Source organism: Peromyscus maniculatus, chromosome 14 (genome assembly GCF_049852395.1).
Source record: "Peromyscus maniculatus bairdii isolate BWxNUB_F1_BW_parent chromosome 14, HU_Pman_BW_mat_3.1, whole genome shotgun sequence".
Lineage (NCBI taxonomy): Eukaryota > Metazoa > Chordata > Mammalia > Rodentia > Cricetidae > Peromyscus > Peromyscus maniculatus.
Genome location: NC_134865.1, coordinates 68,767,125 through 68,784,012, shown reverse-complemented (window position 1 = coordinate 68,784,012; position 16,888 = coordinate 68,767,125). Strand labels below are relative to the sequence as shown.

Genomic DNA, 16,888 nt, shown 5'->3' with positions numbered 1-16,888 from the left:
TAAAATTGACCATAGTAAGTCTCCAATTCAGTGGGTTTTTGTACATTTACTAGACACCATAAACCCTTGCCATAAATCACATTTGGACATCTCTCACTACTGCCCAGTATTTAGAGTTACTCTACATCCCAACCCAACACCTGATGGAAGTGGATCACCTATCTATTTCATCGTACCTACCTTTTCTGGTTATAGCACATAAACATAGTTATACAATAGCTGGTCTTTCATGTGTGGTTTCTCCCCTGATCATGTGTGTTGACTCTTCTATCTTATTGTACAGTTCAGAAACTGTTTCCTTTCTATTATTGCATATGTCCATTTTATGTAGGTAATTATCTCCTAATTGCTAGCAGAGAAGGAAGCACGTCTAATTGTCTGGTTCATGGGTCTACACTTACCCATCCCTGGGTCTGGAAAACTGTAGGCATTTCATGAGCATCACTTACAGTGTACTGTTTTCAGGACCCAGCCAGCAGGTGCTGCCAGAACTGTATTGATACTTGTCCATGTGGCCTCTACAAAGACAACAGCATCCTTGTCCTTTTTCACCTGCTTCCCATTTTCTTCCCTTCCTTTTTCAGCTGATCTTAACCATTGTCAGTTTCCTTTCTTCATATCTTTCTCAGTTACACTTTTTACACATGCTTAGGGTGAAGGGCAATGTGATTTACAATGTTAAGAGAAGTTGTTTATACGAAACCCAATGTCTTTGTCTGGTCTGTTTGCTACAACACATTCCAGATATAACTAGAGAATACCAATGGTGAAAATGTAAGATGAATGAAAACACTTTGTCTCAAAGGCTCTAAGTATTTAAGGGGAGAAAAATAAGACTGTGTAAAGTTAAATTCTTTGGATGGTTTCAACATGTGGCTTTGAATCCTAACCATCAGCAAAGAATATTGGTGTGTGATTTCCTGGAGCCCTGAGTGAATATGTCTTTTTAAGGCTTTAGTTTCTCTTTCAAAGCCTTTCGGTAATCACTCATGCTGCTATGAAAATCGGATAATGGCCCACAATGCATCCTGAAATGTAGAAGAATTTAAGGGAAACAAAGCAAGCGAGCCCACAACACCAAGTCATGATAAAATCAGGCTCAATCAAGCTTCACAGGCGGAACCAACCATTCAAAGGGCCCTGTCCTCAAGAGATGGAAGCAAGTGACACTTCTCTGTGGCCTTTCACTGCTTTTTATTCCACGCTATTGTAGCATCCAGCAAGTCTGAAAGCAAAGCTTCTGGAAATATGTAACAGGACATTGAAATGAGAAAAGCAAAAGACGCCGAGAGGCATTTTATCAAAAAGAGTACTGTCGAATTTAGCTCCAAATTGGACACTTGCCTTTGATGAGTCTGCTTTTAAAATAGGAAATTGATTTTGGGTTGACCAGCTGAACAGGAAGCACAGAGTGACGCTGCCAGTCCTTCCTCCTTACCACTTTTCTTGCAAAGGCATTGAAATACTTAGCAAATAGAAAGTGCATAGGGCTTAGGCATGCTGTGTTCTGATCGGCCCAGGATAAATTTGTTTATTCTTTGCCTTCCGTTTTCCCCAGGAATGAAGAAATGTGTCCATGAAGGTAGGATGCAGCTCAGAGGAAACAGTGTGTGCAGACCCAGATAGTTCTTGGAAACTCGCAACATGTTAATGCGTGAAATACATTCTGGTATATAAAAAGTGACACGTGTGAATTAATTACTAATGCTAGCTTAATTTATATTAGATTGCCAGTGATCTGTCATTTTAAATTGTCTATGAAAAATTATTCTGCTCTATGATCCATTTCAAATGAGGGGCTTTAAGCAGGCCACACCACGCTAAAAAGTAATCTTTGGTTATTTTTATGCAGCTAATGTGAGCACTCCTAAAGCAGGAGCAATGTCCTTCTTCCTACTATAATTCCTTCTGTATGTGATATAGTGCCTAACACACATTGGGCTGTCAAAATTTAGTTTGGATAAGTGATTTAATGAATAACTTATTCTAATAGATACTTTATTTCACAAGTATATTGTTTCTACATCAATAAAACTGAAATAAAATGCAGCATCTGATTCTACCTCCCCAAATGTGCTATTGTATGTGTTAATTAGCTTTTCACATTGTAAAGAAATATCCAAAATGATCAGGTTATGAAATTCTCCCTCATAATTTTGGAGGTTTCAGCCCAGAGTTAACTGGCTTCATTGCTTTTGGGATGTCAGAGGTCCTCACATCATTGCAGTGAGCATGTGGCACAGGATTCTGTTCATCTCCTGGCAACTGGGAAATGAAGAGATAAAAGAAGAGGATCAGTGAGATGGCTTTGTGTCTAAAAATGCTCACACACAGCCTGACAACTTGAGCTCAATCCCACAACCCACCTGAATGAGGAGCGAGAGAACTGACACCCTGAAGTTGTCCTCTGACCTCGACACATGTGTGATGATATGGATGTCTAAACAAACATCACACACAAATATCATACATATACAATAATAATAAAAAATAATATTTATAACCGTTAGGTATACAGAGAAGGAAAGCTAAATTTTCAACATTGTCTTTGACAGCATACTGCCATGACCCAGCTTCCTATAAGCAGACCCTATTCCCTCTTAAAGTTCCCACTTCATACTTATGTTGCCATAAGATGTGGACCAACCCTTTAACATGTGAGTCCTTGAGAGGCATTTAAAAAATGCAAAGAATAGTATGGCTTAACCCAAGTAATGGTGAGATACAGAATGAAAAGTCAGTTAATCCAACTATTAAGAGGGAGTTATGTCACTGGGTGTGTCCTGACAGCTGACATCGGGGCCCTGATTCCTTATTATGTTGCTTACCAGCTGCCACCACATAAGTAGCTCTGTTATACATGGTCCCTTCCATGATAGACTGCCTCGATTAGACCAAAATTGACAGGGTCAAAAAATCATATACTAATGCTTGTCAAACCATGAGCTAAGATTACTCCTTCCTCCACTTAAGCTGATTTTTCTCAGGCATTTTTGTCACAGCAATAATCTGACCAAGGGCCATAATCTGTTCACATTGTACAGTGTGTTCACTATAACTCAAACCAAGTATATTTTACTTTATTTTCACCTTGACCCATCATGCACAATGTATCTGAATAAGCAAATGCTGACTACACAACTCTGGACACATTGACCCAAATATAGCACTTTGCAACTTAAGAAGATAGTAGAAACAGGAAGGGATCACTCTTAATACCTAGTATCTTTTCTCTCTTGAAACTGGCCTTAAAACTTAGACAAGAGTTCCTTTTTATACTCTCCTAAACTAGGAAACAAGATCTTCTCTAGCCATAAGTCAAAATAAAATTATGAAATTACAGAAAAAATAGGTGGAACTGGAACATACTAGGTGATGTAACCTAGGCTCAGAGAGACAAATACCACATGTGCTTTACAATATGCAGATCATAGCTTCAGAGTTTTAAATATATGCATCCAGGTGGGAGTAAGTGTGGACAGAGCCAAGAAACTAGAAAGGGGCCCGAGTGCTAAGACAACTAAAGAGATATTAAGAGAAAAGTGTAGAGGGGATAATAAAATACATGTTATATGGAAAGTGGAATACAGAGGGCAGAGGTTACAAAGGAGATGGGTAGGGACAGGGAGATGTGGAGAGGAGAGATGAAAGAGGAAATGTAAGAGTCTCACCTGAGAAATACCCACTACATACACAGAAGACAGGAACAATTATAGGAAGAAGCTTCTTTCCTGCCTGCTTGTTCCCAAATACCCAGCAGCCACTTCCCAAATCATTGACTGGGAGGCTTAATATTACTTATAAATGTTCAGCTGGTAGCTCAGGCTTATTACTAACTAGTTCTTACATTTAACCCATAATTCTTATCTATTAGCCAAATGGCTTGGTACCATTTCTCAGTGCAGCATTCTCATCTTGCTTCCTCTGCGTCTGGCTGTCAACTCCCTGACTCTGTCCTTTTTCTTCCCAGAATTCTCTTACTCTGGTCACCCTACCTATACTTCCTGCTTGGTTACTGACCAATCAATGTTTTATTAAACCAATTCAGGTGACAAATGTTTACAGTGTACAAGAGCATTATCCCACAGCAAACAACCTTCCTTGAAGAAACATGGATCTACAGAAGACTCTTGACTGACTTTACAAAGTTCTCCATGTCTTTAGCATGATCTCATAGCCATGTGTCCAGTTCCATATCCATACAACTGGTCACTTCTTCTTTAGTGATGTTGACTCTGGTCTTCTCCAGGTCATTTCATGTCGTTTCTGCTCATCTGCTTTTAGGTGATGAGTTCTATGACAGTGTCTTGTCAAACTTGTCTCCTTGTTGACTGTGAGTTTCTTGGGTTGGAAGGAATATTGTAAATGGTATCATGATGAGGAGAATAAAAATAAGCTACATAAAGATTATGTGCAAATAAGGTAAACAAATAGAGAAACCACTACTATCTTAACAAGGAAAGACTCTGGCCATCATCTTACCACCTGGTGGCACATGGGTAATACCACTGCAGGATGAACAGTCCTTCAGCAGAGAAAACAGCCAAATGTATAGGGTTGTTTTTTTTTTTTTTTTTTACCTTTTTATAATATTTTTGCTTAGTGGTCTATTGTAAGCATTTTTCTAGATCACAATAAATAAAACCAGAAATAAAACGATGGAGCACATTACTGTCAGTGGACATTTAGGTTTTTATTTTAATTCTCCCCTACTTTAAAATAACATGTTTTTACTATGAGCAAAGGAGAATAATAGTTTCAATAAACTGGAGATGTGAATACTAATTAAACAAGTTTTATCTTTGAAAAAATATGAAGAATTGGTCCCTTTTGTAGCCTGGGCTTCAAGAGAAAGGATCGCATTGGTGGTCTAGTAATTGGCTGATGTTTGCCTTTTCTCTGTTACACTTTTATACACTTATACTGAACTGGCCTTGCAATTTTTATTGTGTTTTGCCTCTTTCATTAGAAACACCATGACTAAGGTTTAACTAAAGTAGCTTCCGGCTGCACTAGGCAAAGTTGAATTGACTTTGCACAGCTTGGCTTCTCCAAGTCTTTGGATAATTAGCCATGAACAGCTAGTTCCTGTGGCTTGGGGCCATCAGGCTATTTTTAAAGGTACTCATGTGTCAAAAGAAAACACCATGGGGCAGAGCCCATGCTTTGCTTTCTACCATTTTGTGTTTCCCCAGGCTTTCAAAAATACACACCAAATCTATCTTCTATAGAAATATTTCCTAAGGATAACCCTGCTGCCTATGGTATTTTGTGTACCTTGCATGTAACTAATCTAGGACCTTGTGTATATCTACTGGGCGTGCTTTCTTTCTTCTGTCTTGTTTATTGCTGTCATTTTTTTGGACCTCTCACCATCCATCCTTAAGCTGGATGCTTTATTTGTTACTCTATTGTTAGATCTCACGTAAAGGGTTTGGCTAAATAAACTGGTAGTGGAGCGAGGTCATTGGCTTCAAAAACAGTCACATTTAAGCAGATAGGTCCTCGTTTTCACTCTATAACTAAATATTCTTGAGAACAAATAACAAGGAAATAAAATGAATTAAATACATAAATAAGTAAATATTGGGCAGATATGCATTGTGTGTGTGGAAGGGCATAGGTATGGAAGAAGACCCCTCCAGAAATTTATGCCAATATAATTTATATCTAACTGTTCATAGAATTACAGGCTTTGGATTGTTACTCATAATTGATGTTTATACTTCTCTAATTACTCTCTGTCTCCCCTTGCATAGATCTTTTTTTAAAATTATTTTTAAATTTTTGTTTAATTAGAAAAAAACATGTAATTACATTGTCAGACCTCAAATCCTTCTCAAACAATGCCCCAGCCCCTCAGAGCAAACAAAACACAACACTTCACTGCCAGTTGGTGGTGGCACGAGCCTGTAATCCCAGCACTCAGGAAGCAGAGGCAGGTGGATCTCTGTGAGTTTGAGGCCAGCCTGGTATACAAGTGAGTTACAGGACAGCAAGGACTTTCACACAGAGAAACCTGTCTCTAAAAACAAAAGCAAACAAACAAACAAAAATCAAAACAAAAACACAGGCACATGCACACACATACACACACACATGCACCCATACACATAGATACATGCACACTCACACAGGCATGTACACACTTACACACACACAGGCACATGCACACACACACATGCACACTTACATGCACATACACACAGGCACATGCACACTCACACACACATACACACAGGCACATGCACACACACAGGCACACACACACAGGCACATGCACACTTACATGCACATACACACAGGCACATGCACACACATAGGCACATGTACACACACAGGCATGTGCATCCCCCCCCACAAGCACATGCACACGCACACAGGCATATGCACACTCACATACACATGCACACACACAGGCACAGGCACATTCACATAGGCACATGATAAAACAAACAAACACACACACACACACACACACACACACACACACACACACACACACACATACAACCTCTTTTGAGTGTGTTAGTTACAAAGGAATTTGGCAAAGAGACAAGGCCTTATCATAACAATGCTAAGAAGAGAGTATTTCTAGAAATGAAGGGTGCTGATTTGACAACAAAGAAAATTCTAGGAAAGTATGCCTAGATTTTGAACTAACATCTTTAAGGCACTGAGTGACAGTATGTTGATATACACATGGCGAGGGGTGATCACTACTGGGCAGGCTTTCGGAAGAAATACCTAACCAGGCTGTGCTTGTAAGAGATCAAGGCTTAGAAAACAAATCCCCAAAGTTCTTTCCCATGGACAACAGTGTGGCTTTTTCCACTGAACTGATGTTTGCAATAGGACTCACTCCCAATGCCTGCAATTATTTCAAGTGAAACTGAAAATTTAAAGGTTTTCCAGTAACAACCAAAAATAGCATTCTGTTTATTTTATTTAACAAATGCGTTATTACACAATGCCATAGTTTCCTTTGCTATCTTCTATCATCAATGCAACCAACAGCTGAACTTAGAATATGCAGAACTTGGTTTATCTGTCTTTTGACTGACACCCTCTATTTACATCCAAATTCTCAGTTGTCATTAGCCAACTGGGATTTTTATTGGGGGGAGGAGGCTCATTGCTCATTTTCACTCTTCTAAAGCTGCTTCAGGAGAGGTGTCATGTTTTACTCATTTCTCTGTCTCCAGAGCCTATCATAGACCTAGTACCAAGAGATACTTAATGCATCATCTATGAATGAAAATGAAAATACAAGAGTGAGTAGATAGATATGTGTTGCTATGAATAATTATGTGTAGCTTAGTGCTACCTACCATATTAGAATAGTTATAAAAAGAAATAGATAAGTGAATGTGAAAATTTCAGGAAGCCTAGGCTGATGAAACCATGCAGAGTTTAATTCTTTGTGCTTTCTATCTGCTGTGAGAGTAGACAACCATCAATGGCTGTGAGGTTATAATCTCAGCCTTATTCTGGTGGGATTCTAAGCAGGTAGAAAGGACTTGAATTTTTGCCTTAAGCAAAGTGAAAAAAAAAATGGATATAAGATGAATAGGCAAAGACATGCCTATGCATAAATTGAAAATTTAGGACAATGAAGAACTCCTCCTCTGTGCATAAAGACATCGACTTAGGCATTATGTGGTGAGTTATAGGGGAAGAGTTGGTGCTTTATAATCAGTACCGGCTGCAATGACATTGAACTAGTGGCTTTGCTGTTATCATTTGGAAGTTTCTTTCTTTCTTTTTTTTTTTCCCTAAATCAACAGTGATTTTTTTAAAAAAAATATTTTTTAGCCTGTATCAATGACCTGCCACCAGCTAGGAATGAATGTTCTGGTGATAATCGTGGAGAGATAGTGGTCAATGATAATTTCAAAAAGTTTTAAGACAATATAGGTATCTTACAAAATTTTCATATCTTGCTGCACTTGATTAAGTTTTTCAAGTTAATAACCCCACACTGTTAACTGGTTTAGGCTGTTTACACGTATTAGGTTATCACACTTAGAATTGCTCTAGCCCTCATTCTGATTTGAGCATACCTATGTGTGTTATCTTTTTTTTTTTTTTTTTTTTTAAACACGTAGAAAATTTATCACTGGAATATAGTAGTATAAAACACCCTGACAACAATTTTAGTATTTGCTATCTATTTTCAGATTCTCTTCATTTATTTTCCTCCTGCTTATGTGGAGTTGTAATCTCCAACAAGAAGCAGTAGCCTCTCTCTTTATTTATTGTTTCAATATAGGGGACAATTACATATAATTAGCTGGGTGATACCAGGGCAGTTGCTGGTGGAATTTGCTATGCATGCATTTGCTCCTTCAGGGAGTTCCTTTCTATTTCCTGCACCACTGCTCAGATGCTGTTTAGAGGACTTACCTCCCCCCCCCCCTTATTTATTGCTTCATTGGTCTAAAGCAGGAAAAATGCGTATGGAAATCGGTATGCAATAGCCTGTGAATTACTATCACAGAAGGCAGAGAAAAAGCTGCATAATAATTAGAAAATACCCAAGAAGGCACCGGGTTAGCTTTCAACAATATACTTATCTGTGGGTGAAGAAATCCAGGTGAATTTGTGTGTGATATTTTTAGAAATCACATTTTTATACCATGAAAGACATATCTTATGGACACCATCATATTTGCTCATCACAATATGTTGCACATAATTTGATTTTCAGATATTTGAAGGTCATTCCCTTATGGATTTTTAAAATAATGAACATTCTTAAAAGAATTTCTAAATTAAGTTTGCTTTCTTAAATATAATTTACAGGCCACAAATGAATTTAGTGTGAACATTTCCAAAATATGACCTTAATACCGTTTGTTCCCAAAGTAGATTTGTTGCATTATTCTGTCTTAAGGAATTGGGATACATCATTTAGTATTTCTATTTAACATGTACATGTCTGTTTTCTATCCTGGGAGGATTTAGTTTACAGTATATTTTGCAGGAGATGATGCCAATGTTTAAATTTAGATACAGTGGTTTGTCATCTAGTGGTTCTTCAATGTACTTGTTTTCTATGGGCCATGCCATGATGGATAAGTAAGGTTCTATACAGACATAATGTCTCCCATGGCTTATGGTTATGGTTTCCACAAACTATCAGGTGCAAAGCATTGACAATATCATCTGCATTTCCTCATGCACTGCTGAGAAGTTACCTTCTTTCTATTTGAACATTTTCTACTTGGTAGTCAACTGTTTCTCTTTATGTTTCAGGCTGTCTGCAAAAGAAAGCTGTGTAAGAAGACAAATAATGCATGCTTGAGAGAATTGCTAGCTAAGCCAGAAGCCTGTCTTGTGAAGTAGCTGTTCTTCTTATAAAGCCACAAGTGCAAGTATGTGACTGTTCCCATGCTGTGGTCTAACAAGTAAATACCTTGCTCCTCTGTTGGATTCCTTTCCATCTATCTCCCTACCCCCTTGGCCTTCATTATCCATAGTTTGTTTCTTTAGACTATGATTATATTTATTCTTAGCATCCCGGGTTATCTTCTTGACTTAGATTATGATTTCACCCTGACCTATCAATGGATTTGGTCTCTACTGTAGTTCAGAGATGATCCCAAATGCTTATAATTCAAGGAAAGTTTTGAAGATGTTATGACTTTGTTTCCTAATTCAATGATTCCTTTCTCTTGTTCAGAACATTTAATTCTGTTAGCTACTCCTGTGTATGTGTGAATGAGTTGAAAAGAGTCATATAAATTACTCAAAAAAAACCCCTCCCATTTAACATATGAAAAAAGATGTCCAGAAAAGCCAAACAATTAGCCAAAAGGTACAACTAACAAGTGAGACGACAGAGCCCATACTTTTTAATGAAATCAAAGGTATTCCTGTGTATTTCTGTTTTCATCCCCAAACCAGCTGTGTGTGTGTGTGTGTGTGTGTGTGTGTGTGTGTGTGTGTGTGTGTGTGTGTGTGTGTTTGTAGGCTATAAGTTAGCCTCAAATGTCATTTCTAGACACAGTCCATCTTGTTGTTAAAGGTGACATTTCTACCTGGAGCTGAGAATTGCCAATTAGTCTAGGTTAGCCGGCCAGTGAGGCGTTGAACCCTTCTGTTTCTATCCCCCAAATACTAAGATTGCAAGTGCACACCACCATATTTGGCTTTTTACATGAGTATTGGAGATCAAACTTGCATGGTGAATACTTTACTGAGCCATCTATCCAACCCACATAATCAGCACATACTATATATATAGTATGTGTATGTATGTATACGTATGCGTATTCTGTCCTCTACTTCCTACGTTAATACTGCTTTACCACTCTGGGACTCTTCTGGGACTTATCATTCCTAGCCAGGGTTACTTTCTGGATCAAAATATGGAACCACAATATGTTATAATCAGGTAGACATCACAGAAGCCCAACTCTAAAACTCACTCACAAATTATCTACTGTGCAGGGTTTTGTGGTTAAAAATAATTCCTAAATTTAATTTTCTGTTTGTACACTTGTTGCTTTCCTTTCCTGAGTGAGTCTTTTGTATTTCTTCACTCAAATATCCTTCCAAATCAAACACAAATTATTAATAGGAGAACCTGCACTTCAACATTAGCTGGATTTCCCACTTTATCTGTTGCCCAAGTTCCTATGGGTTGTACAGTCTGAAGTCTGAAGCTCCTATAGTAAACATAGGAGCACTTTGTATCTGAACTCCCTTCATTGCCTAGCACAGATAGTTCTGTAGGAGCACACAATGAACCCATTAGCCATGCTAAATTGTTATGGCAAATTAAGTAACTGCAAATCTAGTACTTAAAGCTTGTCCCCATTTTGTCAATTTAGTATTTTCTTGGGGAATTGTTGTATCTAAAATGCAGGAAGAAGATTGGCTAGATTCCTCCAAGTATTCAACTCAGCATTCGAGTGGTCTCAGGTCAGTTTCTATGATGAATGTTGGTTAAAAGTTTTAAAGGAATTAACAGACATGTTCAGTTGAGTTGCCCCTGTGTCTTGTCCCAGTTAGAACAAGAGACTTGAACCTATTGAGTGTGTGTTTGATGAGTCTTTGAAGAGATCTGGTCGATATGCCAGCTTTTCCTTTGACCACTTGTACAACTTCAAAATGTCGTTTTCTGTTTCTGACTTTCTTTTCTTACTTCCAACATGTGTTGAAGAATAGTACTATTTTCAGAATTATTGTAGGAATTGAGGTATTCCCATAATGTCTTGGTCATAGCTTTTGTTAATAAAGTGAGAAATACCAGTTTTTGTATGCCTCAATACTAGAATTAGGTAAAATATAATAAAAATGCTTATCAAATAATAAAGCATTGATTCTATCCAATACCATAAAATATAAATTTGCAAAGCACCATGGGAAGGAAATGCAAATAAAATGAATGAACATTATCTTTAAGGAACATAAATCAATTGTGTTTGTATCGTCCTGATGCTTTCCTTTTTTTAATCGACCCCAGGAGCATTTGACATTCATTTTTTATTTCAGCTTCTCATTAAGAAAATATTATCTTTCAATATTAATTCATTTCTCCTTTCCATTTCTTTTCCAGTTCATGTCTGTTTGGCAGCATCACAAAAACCACTTCTCATAGGTGTTGTTTATTTTTAATTTCATTTTATTATTGCAATCTATATAACTTTCCCTCAGCCAGAAGACTTATCCTCACTTCTGTGCCCAAGAAGCTAAAACAGACCTAGACAGCACAAGACAAGCCTTCATTTCCAATAGTAACATAAGGCAAATTTCCTGTTCTCTTAGTGTTGAGCTGACCAATTCTTTAGTTCTACTTGTTAAGAGGGGCCTTCTACCTGAAGCCAAGGCAGAGCGAGGAAAATATTCAATAATGCATTTCCTATGCCCCCAAATATCTGTCTGAAAACAGAAAGAAGTTAAACACTTTGTTCAATCATTTATTAAAATGAAAGTAGCACCCTGGAGCTGCAGGAACAGGGGAAGCCATTGCCAGGTTCAATTTATTTTTAGCTGTTGTGAATTGTACATGAAAAAGACCCCAGTGTGCAGCCCTGTCCTGCTGACATTTCCACTAGGTAATGTACCCTTTGCTCCACTCCTTTTGAAAACCCCTCCAGTTATTTTGTGAGATAAACAACAGGCGCCTCTGCTTCAGTGCATTATTTTGCTTGGGCTTAATGACCTGCTTGCTCCAACCGGATGTGGTCTCCTCCTCCTGCACAAAGGGAAATGTTAGAATAGCTCCATGCTTAGAAAACTGTTTCCATGTGCTCAGTTTACCTGGTGTGGGGGTAATTCTATGCATTTGCTTCTCAAACTTCTCCCTCTTAGATATCTAAAGGATTCTGGTGGTAGGCAGTGTATCAGGGAGAGAGCTTAAAGGGACAGAGAAATACAACTGTTGCTTGATCAGCTCTTGCTTTTATGATCATGACCTTTTTGGACTTATTTGACTTAGGGCCCAGCAGATCTACTTGAAAATGAGCATTACATTTACATTTAAAATAGGGGGGTTACATACAAATTGCCGTAGCTTAATATATAATATCTACTGTATGGTATTCACCCTCCCCAAACTACTTGCTCTGTTTTGGGGAGTCTGAAATTCGGAAGAGTGGCAATCTTTGTCACTTCCTCCAGAAGAGTATTTACTTCCTGAAATTGAAAGAGAAAAGGGTTGGAATTTTGGATGAATGTGTGTGTGTGTGTGTGTGTGTGTGTGTGTGTGTTTATATGAAGCATATTTTTTTCTTTAAATGCAGAATACGCTGAGTAAATCATCAAACATAGAATGCAGTAGATTTTCATAAAGCAAGCATGTCACAAGTTTCCATGTAACTGCCCCTCCCCTCATGGACTAGAACGCTATTGGTACACAGGAAGTCGGGGCCCTTTCTAACCAGTAATTCCTCTCTCATCTTCTCTAATGGCTGTAATGTTCTCATTTCTAGATCTCTGCATTTCACTTGCTGGGATTCAGCAGCGTGCAAACTGGAGTCCTTAACAGGATGCACTCTACTGTTTCTGCCTCTACTTATCTGAGCTGTAAGCATGAGACTCTGCGGTTGTTTGAAGCAATGAATTAATTTTATTGCTGCCCACTCTTTGGATCATTTACGTGTGCTAATTCTGACGGGCATTCGAGCTCCTATTTAACTTCAGATGTTTTATTCAACGTGGTATGAACATTTATATACACTTGGATATATAAATTAACGCTCATATTTTATTTGAGTGTTTGACTAGGAGTGAAAGGGGGTATAGATCCACTCACAGTAGATTCTTACAGTCTTCTTCAAAGTGGAAAAAGCAATGAACTGTTTCACTAACATTATATTAAAATTCGCTTTACTTCATAATACTGGGTTAGTTGTTTTTGTTTTAATCATGCCAGCAGCTAGGTCAAGGTGTTTTATTGATGATTTCATAATTATTTATGTTTTGTGATATGTGTGTCTGATCGCCTAAATGAGAACCACACACATTCAGTGCCAGTTGAGGCCTGAAGAGGGGTTAAGATCCCCGGGCACTGGAGTTGCTGGTTGTTTGTTTGACACTCAATGTGGGTTCTGGGAACCAAAACCTGATCCTCTGTAGTGGCAACAACTGCTCTTAACCACCAAGCAAACTTTCTCCAGCATGTTATTGAGGTTTTAATGTGTGTCCAACAGCTTTTATAGATCTCCTATCAGACTATCTTGAGTTTGAACTTCCTGTTTTAATATCTTGCTCATTTTTTTTATTACATTAGCTATTTTCTTTGGATTTTTATATGCTCTATTATGGGCCCGGTTTTGATTTATGTGTTGTGTATGATTAACTGCTCAAGGTCTGATTAGTCGATACATTAGTTGTAGATTTTGATGTACAGATGTCCTTAATCATCTGACTTACTGCTTTTCTCATTTGTGCTAATACTTTTGTGACCCATTTAAAATCATTATCCACCTAAAGATTGTGGAGATATTGTCCTCTTATATTCTGTTCTGCAATCTTTATTTTTACTTTTTCCATTTCTGTTTCTCTAGAACTGATTTTTGTGTCTGCTGTAAAAAAGGAGTAAAATCTAAATTTTTCTATGTGAAAATCTAAGTAAACCATGCTAGATACCAATTATTGAAAAACAGGGTGCTACCTCACATCTGTACAGTGCTATTATTTTTGTCATGTGTTAATTGCCTGTACATGCTGGTACTATTACTTTTAAAAAATATCTTTATTTTATGTGTATGGTATTTTCCCTGCATATGGGTGTGTGTGTGTGTGTGTGTGTGTGTGTGTGTGTGTGTGTGTGTGTACAGCATTTATGTGCCTAGTGCCTGAGGAAATCAGAAGAGGGTATCAGATGCCCTGGAACTGTAGTTTCAGAGGGTTGTGAATACCATGCAGGTGATGGGAACTGAACCTGGGTCCTTGGCAAGAGTAGCTGGTACTCTTAACTACTGAGCCATTGCTCCAGGAGTATTTCTTGATGTGTTTCTATCCTTATATCAGTGCCATATTTTGTCAATGAGATAGACTCATAAGTTTTGTTCTCAATAGAATTTCTCCCAATGCATCAGTTCTTCTTAAAGATTATCTTCAGTCTTCTTACCAACCTTTGTACTTAAACACAAGTATATGTAACAGTTTATAGTACATGACCTTCAAGCATATGCAAAACAAACAACATACCAATTTCATGTGTGTCCATTACTCCAATTATACATTTATGGTCATTCTCACAACATTTATATGAACATCTATGTTCTATCACCCAGACATTATATCTAAATTCCATATTCCATGTAATTTCATTTTGAGTTTACTTTCTCCCCACTTTTCCTTTCCTTTTCTTTCTTTCTTTTTCTTTTCTTTTCTTGTTTTTTTGATACTGGGTCTTAATTGGCCAAGGTAATCTTGAACCTGCTATGTAGCCAAGGATGGCTTTGAACTACTGATAAACCTGTGTTTACTGCTCAGGTGCCTTGTGTCGCCTGCTTCTGTACTTCTATTGCATACACTTATATGTATTTTCCAACTGCTTTAAGAAACAGTTGTAAAACCAAAAAAAAAAAAAAAAAGCGCCGGGCGGTGGTGGTGCACGCCTTTAATCCCAGCACTCGGGAGGCAGAGGCAGGCGGATCTCTGTGAGTTCGAGGCCAGCCTGGGCTACCAAGTGAGTTCCAGGAAAGGCGCAAAGCTATACAGAGAAACCCTGTCTCGAAAAACCAAAAAAAAAAAAAAAAAAAAAAAAAAAAGAAACAGTTGTATCAATACCTAGTATCTAAAATTTTAATCAACAGGCATAAGAAGAGTAGATAGGTGGGTGATTGACAGCTCTAAGTCATATTTAAGTGCAAATTAGAGCAACAGATTTCCACTGAAAACTATTTTAATACAGTAAACTTGTACTTTCAACCACTGGTATCTGTGGTTGAATAAAATATGGCAGAAAATTGTATTGATATGGTATAAAGTTATTAAATAAGTCATAATGATGTATGACATTAAAATTAACTGTTTTTATAAGACATCACAGATAATCACTTGAAATAAAACTATTGTTTGATCATTTTTACACTTATTAGAAACAATGCAAGTGAATTTGAACAATTAACTATATAGTGCTTTTAGCTAGTGAACATTAATTTTTAATTGGTTTTAATTAGAAAATAAATTCAATTTTTAAAAATATAATTCATGTTGTATCTATTATGAAATAAGTAGTGCTGAATGATTTACATTAAGATAGAAATATTACCCAATTTCTCTTGGTTTTGTACACCAATTAAAATACATTTCTAAGTTTGCTTAGATGGCTGAATTCTCTTTCATCCCACCTCTGTATGGCTAATTTGGTCTCAGCTTGTGTCCTTGTTTTTTTTTTTTTTTTGTGGTCAGAAGAAATCAACAGTATAACTGAAACATCAGTAAACTAATATGTGTGTACATATATATGAAATTTAATTGTTTATTAAGCCAACTAAATTCATTTCATACAAAATATGTTATGAGACCTAGTAAGCAATGAACCTTATTAAACTTTTAAGAAAATGTACAAAGTAAAATAAAAACTCAAGTGCTCTTTATTCATTTTTGTAAAACAGCTTTGTTGAGGAATAATTTTATTGATATTGTATCAATTTTCAAATTATAGTTACAGCATGCATGCTCTGATAGTTTACATAAAGTAAAATACACATAGATTAAGTTTACAGTTTGGAATGCCTTCATGTGCTCATAGGTCATGAGTCTACTAACGCACGGAGGGTAATCCTCACATTCCCTGTGCTTATTTACCATTTACCTATCTTCCCCCAGAGGCAGTAACAATTCTCTTTCTAGACTGAATTGAAGTGCAAAAATTAGAAGCTGAACATATTGGGAGTGTGAAGATGATGCTGAAAAGTTCATCTGTGTTTTCTCTTTTCTGCTTTATATTTTATAAATCTTTCTTCCCAGCCGATTGCATCTAAAAAGAGAAATAAGGAATGAACATATTTCCATTTGGCTGCTTCCAGCTATACATTGCAATTCAGCAAAAAGACAACAGGAGAGAAATACAAAGAATGTTCCAGCAGGAATGTAAAGCAGTGGTGACCATCTATAGCTGCTTGATGGCATGCACTCATGCCTTACTGAAAGTGGAGAACATGATGTGTGGGAGCTCAACCCCAATATAATCAAAATAAACCTTCCTTCCACAGGCCCTTCAGAGACCAGAGTCTATCTTAAAGGAAATTATTATACCTAAAATACATTGTTCCCTGCAGGCCATTTCAGGCCTTCTTTCTCTTGTTTTCCATCAAGCTATAGGCCCAGTCCTTAGCTCAATTCTTGCTTCTTGTTTTTCTTTTTCAATTAAGTCCTTATGTGGGCATGACTGACCTAGTTCAACACATTTGTGAAATACAGG

At 37.3% G+C, this 16,888-nt stretch overlaps 1 long non-coding RNA gene across 5 annotated transcripts in view; it reads left to right on the top strand.

Moving 5' to 3' along the window:
* The window catches only part of LOC121822438 (uncharacterized), a 219,106-nt gene that overhangs the window by 130,594 nt on the left and 71,624 nt on the right, over nucleotides 1–16,888 (top strand). For all 5 annotated transcript variants that reach the window (XR_013044453.1, XR_013044445.1, XR_013044448.1 and 2 more), the window contains one exon: nucleotides 9,259–9,377. This is a non-coding gene — a long non-coding RNA (uncharacterized LOC121822438). The remainder of the gene's footprint in view (nucleotides 1–9,258; nucleotides 9,378–16,888) is intronic.